The sequence below is a fragment of the Lissotriton vulgaris genome, chromosome 8, assembly GCF_964263255.1.
Source record: "Lissotriton vulgaris chromosome 8, aLisVul1.2, whole genome shotgun sequence".
Classification (NCBI taxonomy): Eukaryota; Metazoa; Chordata; class Amphibia; order Caudata; family Salamandridae; genus Lissotriton; species Lissotriton vulgaris.
In genome coordinates this window covers 1143312311-1143340222 of record NC_141696.1, presented here as the reverse complement: position 1 = coordinate 1143340222, position 27912 = coordinate 1143312311, and positions in this window count along the sequence as shown.

Sequence of the window (27912 nt, the reverse complement as noted above, 5' to 3'; positions counted from 1 at the left end):
TTGGGGGAGATATCTGGCAAATAAACAACCCAGGCAACCCACAAGTGCTGGCAAAGTTCAAAAAACAAGACAATAATAAATAATGATAAGGCACTGGAATAACATGGAGAATTCAATTTAATAAATTTGATAAAAGTATCATGAAAAGGTTCATTGATATAATGAATTAAAAACACACAATAAAAATATTTCTTTCAATAGGTATATCATTAGTATATATTGATAATGTGTCCAATGATACCGAAAGGAGATGGTTTCCATCTACGCGTTTCAACACGTTGAAATGTGTCTTCCTCAGGACACAACCAACATATTTCTAAAATCAAATAAACAATAATTTAAAACATTCATCTATGTTGAGCAGTGCTACACAATTAATACATTTTTTTCTCTTTTTGAACATTACGGCCAGAACTATGATAGCTTAAACATGATATACCACATAATACCAGTTCATTGTCTTTTTTAGAGAAAAACTATTTACAACGAATAATGTAGTTTAGAGCATTTTTAGAAGAAAGCTATTTACAACGAATAATACAGTTTAGGACACACATTTAACATTTCATTCATGTATAAACATATTGGTGGAAAAAAGAGAAATGCATGAAAATGTCAGACAGAGACTCTAATTTGTGCATAAAAACACGACAGGAAGAGAGAAGACTAATTGAGCTCCAATTGATAGTCTAAATGCACATACATTTATTACAAAAAAGCAGGGTTTCTATTTTGACCTATTTAAATATATTCAGATAGATTATTCCAATATTGCTATGGGACATAAGCAAGTTGCTAAAAAATAACATATTCTGTAGAGTGCACAATGATTTTACGGAAAATGATGTTAAAAGTGATAAGAAAATGATATAAAAAAAATAAAAATAACCTGAACTTACCAATATTAGAGTTTTCAAATATTGTAGAAAGAGGGGCCTCAAGGGCGTGATAATAAGTCTGGTCAAATTTTGACGGCAGAACCTTTGTGTCTAAATGCAACCAAACAAAGGAGAAAACTGAAATATTATGATAAGCCAAATAGGTAAGCCATGACAGTCAAGTATTTAGCATGTCATGTCCATCAGATAGTTCATTCATGTCAGTTTATCTAGTGGTTAATAATGGTACTGCTGCTTGATGGAAGAAATTATTACATGCATAGTTGGCCCAACCTATATTTAGATATGTATATCAGAAATGACTTGGAAAAAATAGGTCTAATACCGCATATGGCTCTACCTGAAGATTTACACTGATTGGACACTATATTCGACAATTGGAAATGAGCCGTTTTTCGAAAATGAGCCGTTTTTTAGTAAAACATACCTGGAATATTGTCAATAGATGATCAAGCCACTCCATAGGATAAAATGTAGTATTGGCGTATTGACACGCTAAGCCGGTAATGATAAGTGCATCTTTATTTACTGTAAAGATATAGATACACATTGTTAGGATAGATATTTTGTTACAGGTGTCTAGCATAAACGTCGTCAGATATAAGAGGCCCATAAGTATAGTACCTGAAGTGCACAAGAATCCTTTTGTTTGTTCATAGAATATTCGCTCTGTGGTTTGAGAAGGTCGGAGCAAAGTGTTCTTTGGCGGGGGTGCGTATATAGCCGCGTCAAAGGGGCTGCGGATAAATGCGAGTCTGGTGTTACTCGATGTATATTTATACGGAGATAGGATACAGCATCCTAACCTACTTTGAAAAGTGCATATAAAGGTTGCCATTTACCTCGGTATACTTTGTAAAGATCGTAGCTGTTAATACGATGTCCATAGCGCTAGGACCCGTGTGTTGTGTTCTAGTTGTCCTACGCTGGTGGCGCAATAGGCGCACAGCGTAGACCCACGTGACCCTGCAAATAAAAGGGGTCTGCGAGCGTACGTACGCCAGTTAGCGACGACGTGACCAGCAGTTAAAAATAGCCCACTGTGTCCGTCCATTCTGTTCTAGGCCTGCGCCACGTGCAAACTAATTAGCAACCCAGAGTGCCCCCGAGTGTAGGGTAACCCATTGCCCTGCCTGTGGACCCCCACACGACACAACAGCTGGCGACGAGGGTGGGCGTACCCTCGCTGTGTGTGTGTGCACGTTCCTTTGCGGGGCGGCCGCGAGCTCTGCCATCAGCTCGCAGCGCTCATGCCCCTGGGGTCCCGGCAGCTGTACGACGATTCGCCCGGACCGTTGACCGGGGAACACTGGTGCCCACCAGGTGAGCCGCTGCGCCTGCAGGGAGGGGTGTGCACGCCCGGACCGTCGACCGGGGCACGCAGAAATGCACGGGGCGCGCCGCCGTGCCTACCGGCGGTGCGTGCAGTGCTACAGAAGGGCTGCGACCTCATTACCTGCCCGACTGCACGCACTGGCTGGTTCCCCCTCAAGGCGGCAAGTGGAGCCCAGCTGACATTGCGCAGCGCCGCAGGCGGACGAGCCATCGCGTTGAAGCGCGCTGCCGCCACAAGGCCGCTGCCACGCCCCCTCACCTCCGCGCTGCCCGTGAAGAGGGCCTTGATAACGCGCTGCTGCAGGGAGAGGAGAGAACAGGATCACACAGAGCCACTGAACATAGCACCATACCCAACACAGGAAAACAAGCATTGGCAACACGAAAAGGAAAACAGCAATAGAGCTATATAAACAAGAAAGAGGCCACATAATCCCTACGTCACACGGTGGCACAACTCCACCTCACGCCTCGCCAATAGCGAAACCGCACAGTGGAAGCCTAGGAGCACCCAGCAAAGCCAGTAGCGCGACACCGCAACGGAAATGGCCACGATACCGCCAAACGAACCATTTCTAGTAGAAGGCTCGCCATCATCACTGGCTCCAAAATGGAAATACTGGGTCGACAGGCTGTTAATATTCTTTGAGGCCACCAAGGTCCACAAGGATCAAAAAAGGGCCATGGTATTACATCTTGGGGGCAAAGACGTCCACAACATCGCGAAAACTCTAGCAGAAGCGTCCCCCAAGACCCACCGCACATTGATAGAAGCTCTGAACAAGTACTTTGAGCCCATGGCCAATCAGGACTACGAACGGTTCATCTTCAGACAAGCGCGGCAGCTGCCCGAAGAGTCATTGGACGCGTACCACGCCCAGCTAAAGAACCTTGCTTCGACCTGCAGACACGCGGACGTCACTGAGGAGATCCAGGGACAAATCATTCAGGGATGCGCATCAGCCAAACTCCGAGAACGCATCCTGGAAGAGTCAGGGAAGCCCCTGGCGGACATACTGACCCTAGGTCGCACGAAAGAGTTGTCGAAGGCCCGAGCGGCCCACATGGAGGCGGCCCTCCAGGCCCCGGTGAAAGCCGAACCAGTCAACAAAGTGACCGTAAAATCTCCAGCGAAATGGAACAAGAAGAGCCCCGGAGCCAGAGCTACAGGAGCCACCGCAAATGCATCAGGAAAGACCTGTGGATATTGTGGAGGATCACCTCACCCAGCAGCAGAGTGCCCAGCAAAGGGGAAGCGGTGCTCCGGGTGTGGTCGCTTTAACCACTTTGAAAAAGTTTGTCGGTCCAAGAAATACCGAAGACCAAGACAAGTGGTAAACACAATTCCTGAAGGAGACCCCAGTCAGAGCGATATGGACGACGACGAGGAAGAAGGAAGGATCGTCCACCGAGTACATATGATTGGCACGGCCGTCAGCAGGACTAGGCGGTTACTGCAATGTGGCATCCAGGTGGGAGAACAGGAACTCATGGCTGTGGTAGACACCGGAGCGACCATCAACCTCCTGGCAGCCTCTCTGTACCAGACCATGGATCCACCCCCCATGCTCAGCCCGTCACCCATCACCGTCTTCGCGTACGGCCAAGACACTCCTCTGAAAATCCGAGGTAAATTCAGAACATCCATCTGTGACTGTTCCATCACGGCCAACATCTTTGTGGCGGAGGACGGGCAAGGCATGCTGCTTGGATGCCGGGCGGCCGAAGACTTGAAGATTGTCACCTTTGCATTTGGGGTACACCAGGAATCCATCCAACAGCTCACCACGGATTTTGCCGACATCTTCAAGGGCATTGGAAAGTTCACTGGGAACAAAGTACATCTCCACATTGACCCCACCGTCCAGCCTGTAGCCTTAAGGCATCGTCGGATTGCATTTCATCTCAGACCGCTCGTGGAAGAAGAACTAAAAAAGCTAGAAGAAGCGGGCATCATAGAAAAGGTAACTGGTCCCACTCCCTGGGTTTCTCCTATAGTGGTCACACGGAAACCGAAGCAACCAGGAGCTGTCAGAATCTGTGTGGATATGCGCCTCCCCAACGACGCCATCAAAAGGGAGCGCCACATAACGGCCACCATTGACGATCTGATAGGTGAAATGGCGGGAGCAAGTTGGTTCTCAAAGCTAAACCTCCGGTCTGGTTACCACCAGCTAGTGCTTGACGAAGAGTCGCGTAACATTATGACCTTCTCCACACATGTGCGACTCAGGAGATACACACGCCTCAGCTTTGGCGTGTCCAGTGCCGCGGAGGTATTCCAAAACGTAATACAGGAGCTGATCAGTGACATACCCGGAGTAATTAACGTCAGTGACGATATCATGATCCACGCCCGCACAGTACAGGAACACAATGCCAGATTAACACAAGTGTTTAAAAGACTCAGAGAAGCGGGCCTCACTCTACATCGTGAGAAGTGTGAGTTTCTGAAACGCAAGCTGCAATTCTTTGGATACACATTCTCAGCCGAGGGAGTCAATCCAGACCCCGACAAGGTAAAGGACATTAAAGCTGCCGCTCCCCCCACAACTGTCACTGAAGTCCGCAGCTTCCTGGGGATGGTCAACTACTGTGGGAGGTTCATCTGAGATCTGGCTAATCTCACACTGCCGCTAAGAGACCTCACCAAAGACAACACGCCGTGGAAATGGGGACCGGAACAAGCCAAGGCCTTTCATGACATCAAAGAAGCCCTCTCAGACGCCACAACTCTGGCCTTCTTTGACCCCCGGAAACTAACACTAGTCGCTGTGGATGCAGGCCCCGTGGGGCTGGGAGCAGTCTTGATGCAAAGACAAAGGGCGGATGAAGATTGGACCCCAGTAGCGTTTGCGAGTCGCTCTCTCACCGAGACTGAACAAAGATACTCGCAAATCGAGAAGGAAGCAATAGCGATTCACTGGGGGTGCCGGCACTTCCATCTGTATGTGTATGGAAAGCCATTCACAGTAGCCACGGACCACAAGCCACTGGTAGCCCTCTTCTCCGGAACATCCACAAAACCTCCCCCGCGCATAGAGAAATGGATGCTTCAACTCCAAGACTACAACTGCCGGGTGGAGTACCAGCCAGGATCAAGGAATCCCGCGGACTATCTATCCCGACACCCGAGAGAAGAGATGGAAGATGCCGCGGACACCGAAGCTTACGTGAGGTGTGTCACAGCCAGATCCTGCCCCGTGCCGGTGTCTCTGGAGAGCATCGCTGCAGCCACCCAGGCGGATGAATGCCTGCAAAAGGCCCGAGCAGCCCTGCAAAGTGGAAACTGGCGCCGGGCCAGGGAAAGTCGGAAGATACTGACACCAGAAGCACAGCGTATCCTGGAAAGTCTGTACCATGTGCGTGAAGAACTCAACGAGAACAACACCGGATGTCTGCTGCGAGGACACCGACTGGTGATACCATCTGCTTTGGCGGCCAGAATGGTACAGCTGGCGCACGTGGGCCACCAGGGAATGGTGAAAACAAAATCCCGACTAAGGACCAAGGTCTGGTTTCCCCTAATGGACGATCTAGTGGAGGCTACAGTGAGATCATGCGCCGCCTGCCAAGTCACAGGGGACACACCACGGGAAGCTCCCATAGTCGTTGAGCCAAGGCCACAACACCCTTGGGAATGTGTCAGTCTGGATTTCGGCAGCCTTCCGGACGGGAGGCACACCATGGTGGCCATCGATGACCACTCCAAGTATCCCAAAGTAGAAATCCTATCGACTACCAGTGCAGCGGAGGTCCTCCCTAAACTAGAGAAACTAATAGCAGCCTACGGTCTGATCAAAGAATTGCGAACTGACAATGGTCCTCCCTTTCAAGGGCAGGAGTTTGCCAACTATCTGAGTACAATGGGCATACAGCATCGCCGGATAACGCCCCGTTGGCCCCAAGCCAATGGAGAAGCCGAGCGATTCATGAGGACCCTCAACAAGGTGATCCGGATCGCTCATGAGAAAGGACAGTCAATAGAGTTGGCCATCTTTACATTCTTAAGGAGCTATCGGCAGACACCTCACACGACTACGGGGGTCGCCCCTGGACACGTCCTCATGGGTAGAGTAGTGGTGGACTCGATACCTCATCACCCTCACTGGAAGCCGACACTGTCCGATGAACGACAGATTGAAGCCCGACGGCGGAAAGCCTACGTCCAGACTAGTCTACGCCGAAATGCCAAGGTCCCACAGATTGTCAGAGGAAATCTAGTACTACTCAAGAATCGGGTCACCAGCAGGAAGTTCAGACTGACCTACGAGGCACGACCCTGGAAGGTGATCAATGTAAAAGGAACTCGAGTGATAGCCGCCCGAGGTCGAGAAGTAGTCACTCGCAATGTATCTCATTTTAAGATCTTTCATCCCAAGACTGAGGCGATCTCTCACTCTGAGCCCCCGGCGAGCCCAACGTCAGTCAACTCAGAGACTCTTCCCCCGCTGGCAGCATCAGGGGGACCTCACGAAGAAGAGCCCACTGACGTCACCGGAGGGGAAGACCTTCATCAGAACCCATCGGAGAGCAGTGTTGTGGACCAAAGTGGGAACAGTCCTGTGGCCAGTGACCAACGACAAACTTCCCCGGCTGGGGTTGGTGCCACGCCGAACAGGGGTCCCAGCCGATACCAACTGAGGAAGAATCCAGAGCGATCCCGCCGTCTGCGGGATTACTTCACGTAAGACTGTTCCACTGTTTTGTTTTTTTAGCTTGTTGAAATGAACATTCCAAGACTGTGTGCTGAAACCCATGTGACCGAGACGCCTCACCCGATGGTGTCCTGAACATTGCCAGGCAGAACTGTCTGATCGTTTTGATTTGTTTTGTTTTGTTTTGTTTTATTTTATTATATGTTGGTGAGGAATGTTGTGTTCTAGTTGTACTACGCTGGTGGCGCAATAGGCGCACAGCGTAGACCCACGTGACCCTGCAAATAAAAGGGGTCTGCGAGCGTACGTACGCCAGTTGGCGACGACGTGACCAGCAATTAAACATAGCCCACCGTGTCCGTCCATTCTGTTCTAGGCCTGCGCCACGTGCAAACTAATTAGCTACCAAGAGTGCCCCCGAGTGTAGGGTAACCCATTGCCCTGCCTGTGGACCCCCACACGACACAACACCGTGATCGTTAAAAACGTTATCACGGGGAATAAAATGTCTATTATATAAGGATGAGAAACAAAACGATGTATGGAACGTAGCAACAGAGCCATACTGCGAGTTTCTTTAGTTTTTTTAGCATGCATCTATTACCTGATTTGGTATATCGAGCAGTCCGCGTGTGGATGAATAATATACACAGCTCGGGTCCGTGCTCGTCCAAATGCGAGGATAAATGATGGAGTACCGGCTGTCTGAGAGTGAAAGAACAGACAAAGTATAAGATATTTCACCGAACCCCTATAACCAGTCTTTCAAAAACTGTCTCGGGGAGAGAGAGCTACGCGGCCGTTACCTGAGTCTAAATGTGCGTCGGCGGCTGGAGTGGCGTTCCGTATTTCATCAGTGTGAGTCAAACTTGCTACCGCGTCAATGATTCGCTTATATACCACGCGTGGGTATGGATGACCAGGGCGGTCACTCCCGCCTCTTAAAGTGATATACAACCACTACCTACTGATTGAAGGCAAAGGATTATAGCTATATATAGTGCTCTCGCATCTAGATAGGAGACATACTACGGTTTGCGCTCCCATAATGGTGGTGGCGGGGAGAACACAAGGCCTGATAAAAATTCAAAAATAAATGAATTTTTGTAATGGAGATGGCGGGCAGGGAAAAAACCTAATGGGAGTCCAAAGGTAGATGTACTTTTGTGCAATGTATATCAATAAATCATGAGTATCAAATATATCAGGTATAGCACTATAGTTTGAAGGTAGAGGTGGTTTTTTTTGTTAATACAGCATATAGTATATAATATATAGTCTGATTTTATGTGATAGCATTTTCCCAGGGTAGTTCGTTATTTAACCCATGGGTGTTTATTTGCCATATATTGTTGGCCCTGACCCAGGAACTATATCCTTATCAGGGGGTCCTTGTTTTTTTACATATTGGGGGAGATATCGCCATTATTTTTAAAGCTATCTCTCCTGTACAATTGTCCCAGTGGCCGATGTAGAGGGAGGGGAATGTCTTGGTTTTCACTCGGTGGTGTCTCCCCACCAATCCTTGGCGGGCGTTCTAATATATACACCCCCGGGTCCTGCCACAAGGTTCTTAGCTTCAATTGGCGATGTCATCTCACCTTTTGTCGTGAAGCACAAACACTGTAGGAGATCTTAACATTCATATGGACATTCCTGAAGACTCAGACACAATCAAACTCCGAGAGGCACTAGAAGTTCTAGGATTGACACCCCATGTCCACTCCCCTACTCATAAGAAGGGTCATACCTTAGATCAGGTCTTCTCCACGGCTAAGCTAGTGATGCGTCGCCCTCTTCCTCTCACTTGGTCGGACCATTTTCTCCTGGACTTTGCAATTAATAAAGAAACACACCCCTCTAAAGACATAGGGAAGCCCAGGAGCAGTAATTTTAGACCCTTTCACTTAATCACATCCGAGGCAGTAAGTAATGCCATCAATCAGCACCTGATTACTTTTAGCGGGGACTTAGTGGCTGACGCCGATGCCCTGGACACATGGATCCGGCTGAGGATCTTGCACCTGCCGTCTCTCATCTTTCTGGAAGAACGGACGGACTTCTGCCCCCTGGTTTAACACTGCCCTTAGGGAAAGCAAGAGGTCATGTAAACACCTAGAAAGGATCTGGCATACATTTTTCGACCCCAAGGACAAAATAATCTATAAACAGGCTCTGAAAGCTTACTATAAACAAGTTATAGAGGCTAAAAAACGTTTTTCTCGGCTAGAATAGAACAGGCATAAAATAAAAGTAAAGACATTTTTAAAATAGAGATTTCACTTCCACGGCAGCTGCAATGATGCCTTTCACCCCTACGGAGGAATGGACGGGTTGTATGACATCCAGGAGTCCTTTGTGACAGCAGCGGTGATGTGCAGAGACAGTGCTATGCCTGCCTCGTCACTCACGCAGCTAAAGTCCCTTCTTTCGAAGAGTTTCCGAGGTTCTCAATGGAACAGTCTTTAGACATTACGAAAGACCTCAAACCTGGTTGTTCATCAGACAGGTGAAAAAGAGCCAAAATGTTACCCCTATTGAAAAAACCTACACTTGACCCAGAGTTAGCCTCTAATTACAGGCCTATATTTCTGCTCCCCTTTTTCTCTAAAGCTCTCGAAAAAGCGGTGAATAGCGCCACTACCGCTTTTGTCGAGTCCAACCCACTATTACACTCGAGCCAGTCCGTATTTAGGGCTAATTTCAGCACCGAAACAGCATTACTGGAAGTCTCTGAGGCCATAAAGGAGGTTATGGACAGAGGCAGCAGAGCCATACTTATATTGCTAGATATATCCGCAGCCTTTGACACTGTCCCCATGACCGACTCCTATTGCGATTCCGGGCGTGCGGGTTTGGGGGCTCGGTGTTTAATTGGTTTGCCTCCTTTTTAAAAGACTGCCAGCAAACAGGCTGGTCTCCCCATTTTGCTGCCCCTATTCCTCCTTTAGGAGTTGGTGTACCTCAGGGCTCTATTTTGAGCCTGACTCTTTTTAATATACATATGACACCCTTAGCAACTCTGCCAGAGGAACATGGAACCAAAATGTTATCATACACGTATGATACACAGCTGTTATTCACCTTCAACAAAGATATGGACTTCAATGGAGTCAGGATTAACAGTTGCTTGGCAAAAGTGTTTTCCTGCTTCCAGTGTAATCAACTGAAATGTTATAATTGGGACGTCGGAGATCATTTTTTTTGGACACCACCCCAGCAACGTCTGGCATAGCTGTTGGCACGCTGACATGTCACCTCCCACCACATCCGTTCAATCAGTGAAAAATCTGGGGGTGAAGATGCATGAGGATCTCTCTATGCAGCCACAGATCCAGTCAGTGGCAGGCACCTGCTTTGGCATGCCATAGGACGCTGAAGCAGTTTCTACCTCTATTGCCTATTTCCAATAGGAAAACGGTGGACCAAACCTTTTTTATGCTGGACTACGTCAATGCACTCTACCTGGGTCTACCAGAGTATTTACTGGCTAGACTGCAAGTGGTCCAGAACGCAGCTGCCACGTCAATACTGATGCTCGGCCCCAGAGTCGGCATGACGACACAACTGAGATCCTTGCATTGGCTTCCTATTCACGAGAGGATCCAATTTAAGTCCTTGGTTTTCCACAGTAGCGGTGCTGGATACATTGCGAAGTGAGCACAATTCTATCAGCCCCACCGTACTACTCTCAGGTCTTCCGCACATGAATTGGTACACACTCCAAGATATTTTCGAGCTCGCATCGGGGGACGGTCCTTCCAGGTGCAAGCTGCAAAACTGTGGAATAAATTGCCGTTGGAACTAAGGATGATGCCAGATCTTCTGGTGTTTAGGAAATCTTTGAAAACATGGCTGTTTCAGCTTTAACGTCCTGATCAGTGGTCACTGAGGCTTAGCGATATCTGTCAGCACCCCTAGCGCCGGGGCACTCAATTGAGTAGCAGTGCGCTTAACAAAACCTATTTAACATTTAACATAACATTGCTGTCCGGGCTTCTTCCGTCCAGCATAAGCCCGGAGCACACCATTGTCTACAATAGAGCGCTTAACATTCCAATGTTCTAATAAGAGATTAGTGGACCTTTTATTAGAAATTGCATCCCAACAAATGGTTGGAAGAATTCTTCAAACATTCTTTTCATGGCATGGTGCAATGCAGTCTGCTATGATCACAGGTATTCTCTCTCTCCCTTTCTCTCTGTCTCTCTCTGTCTCAAAAGATCATCTTTATGGTTACTGATAACATTATTTCTTGACAATAGTAGTCTAATTTTGACAAATACTCGCAAAATTCTTGGAGGAATATTTCAAACTCCTATGAATGATTTATTTGTCTTGTCGGTTTTTTCCTGTTGCCTCAACTGTTTTTATATTTTCATTATACTTAGTCTACATTCCATTTCAGTTTATTTTGCTGCATATATTATAGTCCTATATTGATTATAGTTATTATCCCTTGTTCCCTTCCCTTCTCTTTCTTTTATTATTACAGCTATAGTATTCCACACTATTTTTACATTTTTGTTAGGTAATTAGATATTTGCCTTCCCTCTTTATTGTTGTATATGATATTTATTATCTTTTTCGTTTTTGTGATAATTTCTATAATATCTTTCATCAAGAGTTTTTCGAAGATGTTCAATAAGCTGTTACAGTTTAATAAAGCTTTCAATGTAAAAAAACAGTACTCTCTGCACAGTTGGTAATCGCAACACCTGCCTGCCAGCATTTTGTTATGGTGCTGTACTGAACAATTTACAAAAAGGAAAGGGAGGTAGAGGTTTTTTATAGAGCTAGGTCCGCCCTCCTTTGGTTATGCTTCCAATGAAACCCGAGTTGTCAGGTTAGAGGAGCTAGTCATAGGGTAAGGATAGGGCATCCGATCAATGCGACCAGAGATGGCCTTCAGGAAAGAAACATTTATTTCTGGAGTCCCCTCAATCACCAGGGTTTTCCCACAGTGACATGCTTCATCATTGGAGCCATCCCAGTTCTCTACGAACTGGGGCATGCTGCGACTTGCGGAAAATACGAAGGAGCACTTTAAGTGAAAGACTATGTGAGGTGCACAGTGTGGTGGAGTGGGTTACAGTGATTAAAAATACCTTGCTAGTGGGCTAAAATATTTTATTATCTGTCCGGAATAACCCGACTGGTAAGGACGTGGTTGTACAAAGAGAACAGATGTTTAACTCAATAGTGGGAGTTCTGTTTGAAGAACGCTTGTGGTAGGCCATTGGAGCCTGGACAGTCATCACGATGTCTGGAAACCATTTTTTTTCCACAGCAAGAATTGGAGAAAAAGGGCATGCCACCTCTAGGATTGTAGGCCCTTTTTTCGTAGGTGCCCCTGTGATGACTTGGGTCCCCAGACATTTCCTGAAAATAGGTAGTCTAGACAGCTTCTGAGATGTTCAAAGATGAACGAGGTAGCCAAGAGCCTGAGGCATGGTTCACCAATCTCCAGAACTCTCAAACATCGTTTCTTCTGGAGGCTGTAAGCATTTTTCACTAGGACCGGTCTGATTCTGACTTAGCTGACTCCTATGTGGCTTTTTGTACAGTATTCTCCGCTTCGAGAGGGTCACCCTCCATAAAACCAGATTTGGACTAATTCAGAGTAACCGCAATGCATGGTTCAGCTTCTTTTTTGATGTAATATGTTGAGCTGACATCCTCCCGTGCAATCCTGTGCTAGAGCACCATGGGATTGGTCTTGATCAGTCAGGGGAGTGCTGGGCTTACTGTTCCAATAGGCCAGAGGCTGATTATGCCTGGCTTTTTGTTCTAACTGCATGATGTTACCTGTTGTCCAGTAAAGCCTTCTGTAGTTAATGGTAGAGACTGTACCAATATCCGGTTGGGCCTGGTCGGGCATTGAGGCGTTATAATTTGAGAAGTAACAGACAGACATTTTGATGATATGTATCGGGACAATTATGATAACAATCACATTTGGAAAAAACACTCCTTTTCAAATAGAAAAAATTGTTTCTGTATCTTACTCTTTACATTTATTATGTATGTTTTTTTACTCTGTGTCCAGAGGCTACTTGTGCCCTGATTTTCCTGTTCAAGTGTGGATGCTCTTTATGAATTAGTTTCCTTTTTTTCTTTTTGGTGCTACATTTGTATTGTTTACTCTGCATAAAGGTGCTATTTTTTTTAATATTTCTCACAAGATTCATATCACTATCGTACTCTCACATCTGCATTAAGCCAGTGCTCTCTACCTCCATATAATTTCCCAGTAATATCTGAGCAAGCTTCTTAGGAGATGGACCAGTATGGCCATAGTAACACACTGTTATTAGAGACAAGGTAACCCAATTACTTTGGTCAGGGACCTTGGGTATTAGTAAGTCAGTTATTAGACAGTCGTTCTGGACAAGGACAATAGGAGCAGGGAAAAATGAATATAGACTAACACTCAGCACTATATTTTTGCTGTCCAGCTGGACAGGATCAATTCAAATATTAGCAACAAATCAAGTGGGCATCGAACATGGTGTACATAAAACAAAACAAAGGCTCAGGCAGAACTGAATGCTTGTACGTCATACATTAAATAAAACAATCATAGATGTGAGGAAACACTGTTACACATGAACAATGACAAGTAAAATTGCGTTTACGGTGTACAAAGAGTCGACAATTTATCGATCCCATTAAAGCAATTATGGGATCATCATCAGGACATTTCATTACATGCAGGTCTTGAATTGGAGTCCCTTGGAAGTAAGGCAACAGAAATCGACTGCGGATTACAGTGGTGCAATAAGCTGTAAGTAATGCCGGGCGTTACTAGGCCTCGCAATGGAATTGCCTAGAATAGGACCGCGACAGCGTGTCCGAAAGGGAGACAGTTATAAGGTTGCGGGGCAACCGGAATTGATTGCCCGCTGGTTACTGTAGTGTCTTCTCCTCATTCTCACCCACACATGAGAATCGTCACGCAGGTTGGTGTCATTATGTCTTTATTCATCTGTCATACAGCTCAGCCCTTTCACATCTTCCCTCATCCCCGATCCTGGTCATCTGCCCCGTTTCCGCCCCCTTGACCGGATGTGGTGTCCGGTATCTCTCGTCTGTCCAGCCTGTGCCCCATGGTCTTAATGCCGTACAGGGCATGACATCTCCCCCCTTGTTGCGAACAAAACATTTCTTTGCCTTTGACCTGTGGCTTATACTCCTGTATGAGCAAGATACAATATGTGTATATATATGGAGAGAGAGAGATAGATAGATAGAGAGAGAGAGAGAGAGAGAGAGAGAGAGGTATACAAGTTTCCGTCTGTCTGGTCGACCTGTGTCTACAGGCTCTGCATCCTGATGTTTTATCACTAAACGCTTTTGTCTTTTTTCCCTTCCTCCTTGGTCGCTATTCTTCATCACCAGTTTGTGCTTCTGCTTGTTATCTGTCCTCCTTTAGTTCTTCGTTTGTCAGACTCTCTTCAGTTGTTTCCAGTTCCTTGCGATGTAAGTCATTCCAGGTGCTGTAGCTCTGGCCGGCTGGCGCCATTGTCCTTGGCTCCTTTCTTTCTACTACCACCGCTTGGGCCGGGTCGATCTCATTATCATATGCTCTCACCAGCTTTGGTTCTGGCCATGCGGTGCCTCCTGCCTTGATCTTCCTTGGTGGCGCCTGTCCGCTCTGCTCATTGTATGCTTTTGTCCTTTCTTTTGCTGCTGTCTCTCCTGCGCCAATGTCCTCTTGTTTTACTCTTTTCACCCCTTTTGTTTTGGGTAATTTCTTTTTGTTTGGGCACTTTCTTCTCAGTTTCACGAGGCCTCTGCTGGTCCCCTTTCCTTGTCTCCGTCTTTGTTGCTTTGTCACACTCGCTGTCATCTGCATTGTGAGATCCCGTTCGGTCTCTCCTTCTTGCTCTTCCTTCGTTATTGTCGTTATTTCATTCTGTCTTAGCCCATGTTTTAAGTGTACCTCACTTTTAGTTATTATTGTTGGTGACTTCCATTTCACCACCTCTGTCGAGCATTCTCCTGCCATTGCAGTCGGCTCCAGTTCTTTGCATGTGGCGTTTTCTTCTCCCGACATGTGATACAGCCTCCTGCCTTGTGCGCTGGGCTTTGGGTCTGCCATTCTTCTCTTTGTGTTTTCTTGTTGTGCCCTTGTTGCTCCCCTTCTTTCCCTTTTTCCTTTTTCAGTTTGTGTCTTCTTTGTATTTCGTTCTCTTTCCTTTTATTTTCTTTCCTTTCGTGTTCTCCTTTCCTTTTTCTGCTTCTTTGTGGGTCTTTGTCCCTTCTTTCCTTGTTATTTCCCTTTTCTTTCCTTTGTTTGGCCTTGTCTCTGGCTTTCTTTCTGTCTTTTCTTCTTTATTTTGCTTCCTTTTATTTTTCTTTTCTTTTATGTTTCTTTGTGTTTTGTTCTGTCTTTCCTTTTGTTTTCTTTCCTTTCGTGTTCTCCTTTCCTTTTTCTGCTTCTTTGTGAGTCTTTGTCCCTTCTTTCCTTGTTATTTCCCTTTTCTTTCCTTTGTTTGGCCTAGTCTCTGGCTTTCTTTCTGTCTTTTCTTCTTTATTTTGCTTCCTTTTATTTTCTTTTCTTTTAAGTTCTCCTTTCCTTTCTCTTTTTTTTTCGTTTTCCTGTGGGATCTTTGTCCCTCTTTTCTTTGTTATTTCTCTTTTCTGTCCTTTGTTTAGCCTTATCTCTGGCTTCTTCCACTCTATTTTGTTTCTTTCTTATTTTCCTTCTTTGTTTCGCTTTTCTATTTGTCCTTTTCAGCCTCTGTCCTCTATTTAGCCTTATCTCTGGCTTTTTCCTTTATCTTTATTTTTACTTCTTTCCTATTGTCCTTCTTTCATTTCCTTTTCTATTTGTTCTTTTCATCCTTTCTGGGCATTTTCCTCTCTAATTTGCTTCCTTCCAGCCTTGTTCGGCCTTAAAATGGCCGCTCCGCTGTTTCCTATGTGTGTTTCTCTTCCTTTCCTGACTTAAGATGGCCGCCGCTGTTATTGCGAGATTTCGCGGTCAAAATCTCATTTCCTGTCCTTAAAATGGCCGCCAATGCAGTTCTCAGTGCTCATTCGTCCCAATTGCCTGATTTCAATATGGCCGCCTCTCGCGAGATCTTGCGCTAGTTATCTCGATACGGATGTATGTCTCTACCACGCGCGCGGTACAACGAAGTACCATTACAACGCGGTTGTAACAACGCAAGTCGTTACAACGACTTGCGTTGGGGGGGAGCAAATTTAAAAAATATAATTTACTATTCCAACACCAGTCCCCGTGGATAGTAGGGAAGGTGTTGGGATAGTAAATTAAAGGATTTATTATCCTTGAGCGCCACCCAGCGCAATTCGTTGTAACAACTTTCGTTGTTATAACTGCGTGGTAATGGTACTTCGTTGTACCGCGCGCGTTGTAAACGTTGTATACCTCTTGATACATGCGCTTAATTCGAGCGCTTACCGCGTTCCTGCAGATCTTCGGTGTTGGCAGTCGGGGTGGGCTCCAGCGTCGCTGCTTTTGCAATTCTCTTGTTTGTTGTCTTCCTGCATGTCCAGGGTGGGCTCCTGGTTGCTTTCCGTCTTTGTCCACGCTTGTTCCCTCGTCGAGATGGCAATTGCTGGAATCTGCGTCGATCCGTCATCCCACCTTCGTCGCCAGTTGTAGTGTCTTCTCCTCATTCTCACCCACACATGAGAATCGTCACGCAGGTTGGTGTCATTATGTCTTTATTCATCTGTCATAGAGCTCAGCCCTTTCACGTCTTCCCTCATCCCCGATCCTGGTCATCTGCCCCGTTTCCGCCCCCTTGACCGGATGTGGTGTCCGGTATCTCTCGTCTGTCCAGCCTGTGCCCCATGGTCTTAATGCCGTACAGGGCATGACAGTTACCACGCTGCGATGAGCCAAAAGGAGTGCCGGGCGCTTCAATGTAGACACCTCGGTGTGGACAGTGACGGCATGTTCAAGCGCGAGCTAGGAAGCTAACGGTCTCGCTGTAAGTAATTCCTAAATTCGGATGTCGATATGAATCAACCATCATGCTTTTCAAAGACAAAATAAAAGCTATAGGAGGGCACCATAGTGATAGAAGTGTGCTACATGGTATACATGATAAGGATAAGTAACTTCGACTTGCTTCACTTCATGAATGTCATATACCTTATGAAGGATCTCTGTGTATTAAAATCATAAACTGCATTTAGCCTCATAAATGCATCATTCCTGTTAACTGGAGTAAAAGTTCAAATGTTCCTTACAACTGATTATAACATAACGTTCTACCTTTTTAGTTTCCTGAGGAGTTACAAGTCGGTCCTACTTATTTGTAATCATCCTCAGAATATCATTCTGCTGGGCTCATTACTCCCTCCCTTAGTAAGAGACCATCAATTGAAAACTTTGGGCCTCCTAGGCTCGCTAATCTAGCTACCCATCCATTATGAGTTTATTAGAAAGTGACTGCAGATATATTGCAAGATTCTCAAAATAAAGTAAACTCTATGGGGCTTATTTACAAGCCCTTTGCTCTGCCGGTGCGTCACTGTTAATATGGAAAAAAGTGACGCAGCGGTGGCGCAAGGGTCTTGTTAATAAGCCCCTATGGTTTTTTTTTAAAGAAGAACAACCCTGCTTCCTTGCCCAATGTGACTCAAGCGGATCCACAGCCATGGGGGGTAGTGAAAGGGAGGGGCCCTTTTTTAACTTTTTTAATGTTTTGACATTTGGCTAAGCTAGTATTATGGGATTTCAAAAGTAGTGTGTGGGAAACGTGGAACATGTAGAATCCACCTGCATAGACATGAATATGGGAATTGATTTGCCACTTTTTGGAGATGTGTCGCTTGAGGCAGAATTGGGGTTTTTCTAATTTTTGCAGAATTAGGGAGGTTTTTTTGCCCTCCCCCTCCTCCCCCCCAACATGAATTGTGAGAAATCCAGTAGTGAAATTTTCACAGGCATTTTTTCCACAGAGGCAAAAGATATAGAGGCTGATAGCATTTTTCCAGTTCTGCATTCAAAAAAAATATCGCTCAGGCTTACCCAAAAGCTAAAAGCGTCCTGAATCATGCATGTTTAAATGACTCACTAGACTATGCTTAAGAGGCTTCCCTTTCTCGATTAATATCCTCATTGTAGCGTCATACAGGGCTCAGCATTTCAACATTTTTCTATATTTGAAGATGGCCTGCCTTTTACCTACTCCATATATATTGATTGTGTTTTTTTCAACGTAGTTTTCAATTAAAACTTATCTGCCCGGTCGTGCATACAAGCTAGGTTTTGGAAAGCCCATGGTGAGTAAATTAGCCCTGGGCGAAGAACTACGCTCCGTTCGCAGAGTTTGCGGAGTTTCGGCAACTCCGCGCTCCGCGGAGAACGCGAAGATGTCGAATACTCCGCAAACTGCTACGTAGCGTAGTTCTCGAGCGCTCAATAGCATTTTCGCGTGCGCAAGGATGCTTGTCGGTAAGATCGAGTTGCCGAACACGCAGAAACTGCAATCTGGCACAGAATAACTCGCGAACACGTTAGTAGTGACCGGAAATAAGGGGACGCGAGCGGGCGGGACAAACCTCATGGGTAACTTCGCGCGCTACACATCCCGAGCATGCAGGCAATCAATAAATCAATCAATCAGGATATTTGTATAGCGCGCTACTCACCCAGAGGGTCTAAAGGCGCTTGGGGGAGGGGGGTCCGCTACTGCTCGAACAGCCATGTCTTGAGTTGCTTCCTGAAGCAGAGGTGGTCTTGGGTCAGGCGGAGGTGGATGGGGAGGGAGTTCCAAGTCTTGGCTGCCAGGTAGGAAAAGGATCTTCCTCCCATGGTGGATCTTCGGATGCGTGGCACGGCGGCGAGGGCGTGGCTGGTTGATCGTAGCTGGCGGGTGGGAGTGTAGAAGGTCAGGCGGTTGTTGAGGTACCTGGGGCCCAGGTCGTGGAGGGCCTTGTGTGCGTGGGTGAGGAGTTGGAACGTGATTCTCTTGTTGACGGGGAGCCAGTGAAGGTCTCTCAGGTGTCCGGAGATGTGGCTGTGTCGGGGGATGTCCAAGATGAGTCGTGCGGAGGCGTTCTGGATGTGTTAGAGTCTTTTCTGGAGTTTGGCTGTGGTTCCGGTATAGAGGGTGTTTCCGTAGTCCAGTCGGCTGGTGACGAGTGCCTGTGTGACCTTCTTCCTGGTTTCGGTGGCGAGCCATCGGAAGATATTTCGGAGCATGCGTAGGATGTTGAAGCATGATGATGAGACGGCGTTGACTTGTCTGGTCATCAAGAGGGAGGAGTCCAGGATGAAGCCCAGGTTGCGTGCGTGGTCCGTTGGTTTGGGTGTGCTGCCCAGGGCAGGGGGCCACCAGGAGTCGTCCCAGGCGGAGGGTGATGATCCAAGGATGAGGACTTCCGTCTTGTCTGAGTTCAGTTTCAGGCGGCTGTTCCTCATCCACTCGACTACGTCTTTCATCCCTTCGTGCAGGTTGGTTCTGGCAGTTCCTGGGTCGTTGGTGAGGGAGAGGATCAGCTGGGTGTCGTCGGCGTAGGAGATGATTTTGAGGTTGTGTTGGCGTACGATGGCTGCGAGGGGGCTCATGTAGACGTTGAAGAGGGTGGGGCTGAGTGATGATCCTTGTGGTACGCCACATATGACTTCGGTGGCCTTGAATCTGTACGGGGGGAGGCGGACTCTCTGGGTTCTTCCGGTGAGGAACGTGATGATCCACTCCAGTGCCTTCTCTTGGATTCCGATGTTGCTGAGGCGCTGCACTAGGGTGCAGTGGCAGACCGTATCGAATGCTGCGGAGAGGTCCAGGAGGATGCGGGCCGCTGTTTCCCAGTTGTCGAGCAGGGCTCGGATGTCGTCAGTGGCTGCGATGAGGGCGGTCTCGGTGCTGTGGTTGGCGCGGAAGCCGGACTGCGAGTGGTCGAGGCTGGTTGGGCGAGCGCAATTGGTGATCCACTGTGTGAGGTTGTTGGCTGCTTGGTTGGGGTCCGTTGAGCTGGCGGGAGGGTTCTGGCTCAGTGAAGTGGTGAGCTGGTCGGTAGTGATCTTGTTCCAGTTCCTGCAGGGAACCTGTTGCGGGTGGTGGTGAGTCGTGGTCTTTCTGAAGCTGAAGTGGACGCAGCTGTGGTCTGTCCAGTGGAGTCCGGTGGAGTGGCTGAAGGAGATGTACTTGCTGGAGGAGAAGACTGGGTCAAGCGTGTGTCCGGCGTAGTGGGTGGGGGTGTTCACCAGTTGCATGAGTCCAAGGTTGGTGAGGTTGTCCAGCAGGGTGGTGGTGGTGTTGTCGTTGTTGTTCTCCAGATGGAAGTTGAGGTCCCCTAGGAGGATGTAGTCAGCGGAGGCGAGGGCGTGCGGGCTGATGAAGTCTGCGAATTGTGTGCCAGGTCCTGAGGGTCTGTAGATGAGGGTGCCTGTGAGTGTGGTCTTGGGGTCGGTGTGTATCTGGAAGTGAAGATGTTCGGCGGCTGTGAGGGTGTCGTCTGAGTTGGTCGTGATGTGGATGGTGTTCTTGTGGACGATGGCGATGCCTCCTTCTGTCTGGTTGACGCGGTCTCTCTGGGTGATCTTGTATCCGTCCGGGATGGCGACGGCGATGTCGGGTGCTGAGGAGGCGTTCATCCATGTTTCCGTGAGGAAGGCGACGTCTGGAGATGTGGTGTCGAGCAGTTTCCAGAGTTCCACGGCGCTCCCGAAGACGAAAAACGGCTCGCGAACGGGTCAAGCAAGCTACTACGCATGTTCGCGGAGTTATGCGTAGTTCGCGGAGTGCAAGTGCATCTTCGCGTAGCTCCGCGGAGTGCGGCTACGCGAACTACGCCCAGGCTTAGAGTAAATGCAGTTTCATCTTTACAAACAATGTATTATCAGGAACCCACATCAGAGTGGGGCTTTTGTATTTCAGGAAAGGCAAAGAAGAAGCAATGTCTTACTCTTTACTAAGCAAAAAGACAAAACCGGATTTCAAACAAATTGCTCTACTAAATTTTACCTAACACCTCAGCCACAGACAGAATCTATTTCCTTTTACAACAGCACAATTGCAGTTTTGCAAAATGATCACATGTTCTCGCGGGTACATCCTAACTCAAAAGACCTCATTTCAAAATAGGAAAACCACAAAATTCTGTCGTCCTTTGACCCGTTTGCAGAAAGTCTGTCTAATTTTACTTCTCAACAGGCCTGGCCTAATGGACAGAAAACGAATTGCTCGTATTCACAAAAAGTGATCTACAGCCCAAAGCAGGGCGTTGCTCTTCTGGGCTACAAAATCAAGGTATTTTGCCACCTAATTTCTTCTGCAAATAACTCATTACAGTTGCATTCTGCAAACTCCCTTATTTCTGAATAATTCCTGTGCATGTACTATTGCTATAGTTTCTTCCCTAGCCCGGGAGCATGCAAATGAAGACACCACAGAGGGAGCTTCCTTAGTATATGATCATACGCTGCACACATTCTGTCATATCTTTCATAACCACACCTTAACACCTCCCAGCAGACTACATAATTCCTGTATAGAGACGGCCCAGAACCGCGAGGGTCTTGGCGCACAAATGATCAAAGATACTGCAGTTGCCATTACCTGACACACTGCTTGTTAGGAATATTAGATTTCTCAGCTGAGGCGCTATGTGCTGAAGCTAGGGGTATAACAACACGTATTGTGGGTGTGGTACAACAAATGTCATGCATATTCACTGGGACTCTAACTATGAGCCCCTTGGAGGTGCATTACCAATGTTTGATACCAATTTGAATGATGTATATCTCCTTTACTCTGTGTAGGGACTGATTATGACTTTGGCGGTGCTATTCCGGCTTTGGGCCAGCACAGCACTGCCAAAGTCCTGCATGGCCCCATTGCAAGATAACAAGTTCAACTCATGTCTGGTAGGCTTTTCTTTTGCCGTAGCCATGGCAGTGCCCTGAAAACAGACCCACAATGGGAATGCAAAAGCAATTCCAGCACGGCATAGACTTCCAGGCTGTGCTGTAACTTGGGGTGCATGCAAACATGGGGGCACATGTTGTGCCCCCCTGAATGCATCTCCATGGCGGCGGGGCATGGGGGCCCTGTAGGCCTCCCTTGGTTTCCCCACCACCAGCCTTTTCATGGTTGGCTCGCTGCCATGAAAAGGCTGGTAGTGGGGAAACTTGCAATAAATGTCGGCGGACCGCAACAGTCCCACCTAGCATATTGTTTATCCGTGTCTTCTGCGCCACTGCCAGGGAACGACGGTTCCCTGGCGCAGCCGGGTGCAGTGGTGGCGCTCCGAATGCTTGTCTCGTAATACGGCGCCGCAGGACTGCCACCACGAGTCTGGTGGTCAAAGATCAGCAGACTTGTAATCAAGCCCCTAGCCTCTCCTTGTTGACATAAATTATCTAGTTCTGGAGGGTGTTGCTGTGTCAGTCCTTACAACATGCACTGGCAGACCTCAACATTTTGAACGAGTGCAGCACTGAAGTTGGGGTTGCACAGCATCTTCTGCACAAACATTCAACACCTTTTCAAAGAGATTGGCACCTGTGTGCCAGTTTAGAGTATATTTACTTACTTACTGGGTTGCTCCGAGTAACAATGACCAACTAGGTGTTGGCTACATCTCAATATGTGGAATACGAAAGAATCAAAACAAAATGGCGGTCTCCAGCTGACAGTAGCAGGAGCAGGATTATTAGAATACCAATATGGAATAACACCTAAACGAGAATGCTGTCTGAACTCCCATGTTCACTCACTCGTACTCAATGAGTTAAGCAACTACTCCAGAGATCTGTCTATATGCTGCATGTTACTCATGCCTTACTCCAGAGTTCTGTCTATATGCTGCATGTTACTCATACCTTACTCCAGAGATCTGTCTATATGCTGCATGTTACTCATACCTTACTCCAGAGATCTGTCTATATGCTGCATGTCACTCATGCCTTACTCCAGAGTTCTGTCTATATGCTGCATGTTACTCATACCTTACTCCAGAGATCTGTCTATATGCTGCATGTTACTCATACCTTACTCCAGAGATCTGTCTATATGCTGCATGTCACTCAAGCCTTAACTATATGTTTTCTGCTGGATCTGTTCTGTGGGAAATGGAAGATTGCACTTACTGCTTCTGTGAGAGAGGGAAGCTTGCTTTGCTACTGCCATTCTGTGCCTATTCTGTGAGAAAGCAAAGTTTGCATTGCTGTTGCACAATTTGTGTCTGTCTTGTGACGGGGAAGACCTGTGCTGCTGCAGCCTTAGCTGTTCCTGTCTTGTAAAGGAAGAAAACTTGCAGTTTTTTCCAAGGTGCACAGGCTCTAGAAGAATGGTTGTTTCCACTGTTATTACCCAATCGTATCGAATAAAACAAGGAATATATATATAATGCACTTGCATCAAAAGGTCTATGAACCAGGGAATTTCAAAATATTTGATATGAAGTACCTTTATTACCAAGGAAGGTGCCTGACTCCTTTGACACAATGTTCAAGTACTGTAACATGTTGGCGAACAAGACAACACTTAATATCTGGATTTACATGCGAGCACATGACGGAGATAGAGGTGAGGGACAGGTGCCTAACAGACGCTGTGTTGTTGAGGATGATGCTCGACTAGTGGCAGCAACTAGAGGCACAGCTAGAATTGACAATTATTTAAGGCACTGGAGTCCCTTCTACAGGGGGGAAACCCCAGGGGCATATATCCTCCCGGTAGAATTATATCAGCTGATGACGTCCCAGCTTTTCGAGAGCCTGATGGATCTGTTCTGTGGGAAATGGAAGATTGCACTTTCTGCTTCCTGTGAGAGAGGGAAGCTTGCTTTGTTACTTTCATGCTGTGCCTATTCTGTGAGAAAGCAAAGCTTGCATCGCTGTTGCACAATTTGTGTCTGTCTTGTGATGAGAAAAACTTGGGCTGCTGCCTGAGCTGTACCTGCCCTGTGTAGGAAGGAAGCTCCCACTGCTTTTGCCGTTTCCGCTGTTATTACCTAATCGTATGAAAAAAAACAGAGAATATATAGAATGCACTTACATAAAAAGGTCTAGGGACCAGGGAATTTTAAAATATTGGATATGATGTACCTTTATTACAGAGGAAGGTGCCTGACTCCTTTGAGACAATGTTCAAGTACCGAAACATGTTAGTAAACAAGACAACACTGTGGGGCAGATTTACAACAACTGGGGCAGCCCAGCATATCAGCAGGGATGCGCCAGTTATTGTGCGCCACGCATCCGCCACCATGGATGCACCGCATTTACAATGTGGTGCACCATGGGGCAAAAACGTCACAGATGCGTGATGCATCTGTGCCATAAAGGCGGCGCATTGCTGGAGCTGTGTCGCAAGCGCGACGCAGCTCCAGCAATGCTCTGGGGGGGCCCTATTTTTACAATGCAGCGTCAATCCTTACGCCTGCTTCAAGCAGGCGCAGGGTTTTGACGCAGCATGGGCCCAAAAGTGACTGAGTGAAATCTTGTATATTTCACTCAGCCACTTTTAGGAGGCGTTCATGCGCCGGAACGCCCCCCCCCCCCCCCCTGCGCAGGAACGGCTCCTTCTGGCGCAGGGCTTTACAACGTGACAAAACTCCCAGATGCGTCACGTTGTAAATACCCCGCAGCATGGCGCATCTTTTGCGCCGCCGCTGTGTCACAAAAGTGACGCAACTGCGGCGTAAAAGAGGCGCAAGGGGCTTGTAAATCTGCCCCTTAATATCTGAATTTGTTAATCTAGTGTGCCAATCCCCTACATAGATAACATGTATATATACTGTGTATTACGAATGCAGACTCTTTAGTGATGATTTCTTTTAAGATATAACTGTATCACTTGCTATCTACTATGCCCTCGACTGATGGGAACATTGCATTATATGTCTTTTTATGCTGCCAATAAAAACAAGGGAAAAATATATATATATATATGGATTTGCAAGCAAGCACACCACGGAGATAGAGATGAGGGACAGGTACCTGACAGACACTGCGCTGCTGAGGCTGAGGCTGATGCTGGACTAGTGGCAACAACTTGAGGCACAGCTAGAATTGACAGAATTGCTGAAGGCGCTGGAGTTTCTTCCAATGGGGGGAAACCCAAGGGGCATATATCCTCCCGGTGGAAGTATATCAGCTGAAGACACCGCAGCTTTTTGAGAGCCTGAAGGAGGGTTACCTAGAGTGAGGCAGAGAGGAGTGCTGTCACCCAATATTCAAGAGGCCGTGAGGGTGCTGATCCCAGAGCCTGGGGAGTCCCGACTTGCCTGGCCTCATATAGGCCAATGTCTGTGCTTAACAGAGATGTAACATTGCTCTGTAAAGTATTTACTAAAATGCTACTTAAAGTGGTCAGTACGCTGATCCATCCCGACCAAAAGAGGTTTATCCCTGGCTTATTGCATTATGTACAATATACGGTGGCTGTGCCATGTGATGCATGCCCTATCGGATACCGATTAGCCAGGCCAGGATTATGGTAGTGAACTTGGAGCATATGTTTGCCATAGCGGGATGGCAATATCTATGGACAGTCCTGAGCAGTATTGGGCTCATCCCCAAACACATCAAATGGGTGCAACTGCTGTACACCAACCCCGTTGCTAAAGTGCATACAGGGACTGTGAGTTCCAGGCAGGGATGTCCACTCTCCCCAGTATTCTTGCAGTGGAACGGTTTGCATGTCTTCTGTGTTCAAAGGTGAGGCCCGGGGGAAATGAAGTGGGGAGCAGGTACATGTGGTGTCCCTCTATGTAGATGATGTCCTGCTGTATTTGAACGATCCAGCTGGGGAGATGACAATATTGCTGAAGGAGTTGGCCAACTTTGCGGAGATACCCGGTCTCTACAAAAATAAGATGAAAAGCCATCTATTTCTCTGGGGGGAAGGGAGTGGGCCCAAAACAGTCCGTAGGAAGGTAGAAATGAGATGGGAGAGGAACACATTCAGATACCTCTGTATCTGGATCATGGGAACTACTACAGCCCACTACGACTTAAACAATGGGGTGTTCCTGAAAGGGTTGGATAGCTCTAAAGAGGTCTGGATCCAACTACCGCTGTCTTGATTTACACACTCAAGATCAGTAGAAACTGAATATGTATTTCAACATATTTCTTTTGAAATAGTTATTTTAAAATGTCGAGACCTACTGCACATACATTCGTAACATCACAGAAGATAATACAAAGTAGCTAAGCTTTTCAATAATAGTAAAACCAGGAAAAAATCTTAACATCACAATTGATAGCCGTTACACCCTCACTGTACTATCTCTAAACGCTATGGTAGTTCTAGCAGATGAATAAATATTAAGCCTGTGTTTTGAAGGAGGTGTGCATACCTGGACAACAGAATTTGTCTTGCTTGAGGCTTCTTTGGTCAAGATGGATTCGGGTGTTGTGCTCGACTGGAACTGCGATCTGCGTCTTCAACCTGGGTGACATTTCTCTCCTAACTAAGTGGTCAAGAGACAGTCCTTATGTTCTGAACCTTATCAGAGATTGGAATTTCTGACATAAACTGAGGAATGTCTAACATAGATTATGTGTGTCAAGTAAGTCCAGGCGGAGAACTCCGCTCCGCCTGCGGAGTGTGCTGAGATTTGCCTCCTCCGCATTTCGCAGAGAACGCGGGCAAGGCAAATCTCCGCAGCGGAGCGGAGTTGGCCAGCCCCCGCCTCTACCCCCCCCATATCAACAAGTAATTCTACATTACTCATGAGTACATTAAAAACCACTTACCTGTACTGCAGCGTCCCCGGGCTACCCTCCTCCTCTTCCTCGCTGTCTGGGTAATCCTTGAGAAAACTATGCAGGCGCCCGCGCATGCGAATTTCTCATAAGAAGGTGGAGGCGGGTGGCATAGCGGCGTTCCACAGAGTTTGTTCGCAACTCTGTGGACCTCTGCGTAGCCCTGCTACACCCAGGGTTTGTGTCAAGGTGTGCATCCCAGACATTCCCTTATGGACATATAAGATGAGAGGACATCAATTCAGACTACACTGTTTTGGCTATCAATGTTATATGACCTTGAAAAAGGCACATGCCCCAGACTGATGTCACATTGGGGGTTTTGTTGATGTTTCAATCTGAATGACAACACTTTTACAGTTTTCAGAAATATAGGCACAGACAACATTCGTGTCAAAAGTAGACATGTTGATAACTCTGCATAATTTGAGGAAAAAAGGCAGCCTCCATTGTCAAAGAAGGCAGCCGCCATTACTTAGAATTGATTGGTGCCAAAGGTAAATAAGCTTCACAGGCTAACTAAAATGGAAACTATAGCTAATATGTTACCAGTCCTGTATGTGTCTCAAAACCTAAAATAAAAGAAAGAAGCCTAACAGAACATGATTAAAATAAAATAATTATGGAGGGAAACATTCTTAAGATTTATGGCATTTCTGGAATAATTTCTACACTAAATAGTTACTAAATTATCACTGAATGTGTTATTGATTGATCTTGTTTATCGGAGATATTCATTATACATTTACAGAATAAAAAGCGCATGCCAGAAACATGCATTTGATGAGATAGCAACTAATTACTTGTTGCATGTTCAATAACACATTTTCAAACTGAAATGATAAAGGGGTCTCTGTGCTGGAAGACATGATCCTTACAACAGTTCGGCGATGAGCGCAATTGGGAACATTCCCTAATGGCTGGAACATGCTGGCAGTTTACCTGCCGGAGCTTTTTGTGATTGGTGAGGGGGTCCCAAGGGACCTCCCCTATTTATTAAGACACATGGTGGAAGGATTGGCACAGAGTGGTCGGCAAAAATGCAGTGGAGGGCGCCCTATGCAGGAAACATACTGTTATGGCGGGTGCCGCCTTTTACACCCATGGAAATACATTTCTTATGCCCAGTGGTGGGAGGGTATTTGTGAAGCAGTGGGTGACTTTTACTGTAATAACAGATTTATAACTTTCGAACGAGCATGAGAGCAGTTCGGAATTCGAACAGGATATTTCCTACACTATGCAAGGTTGGCCCATGTGGCACACCAGGGGTGAATGATGTTCCCAGACGAACCTAATGGACACTGAGTGG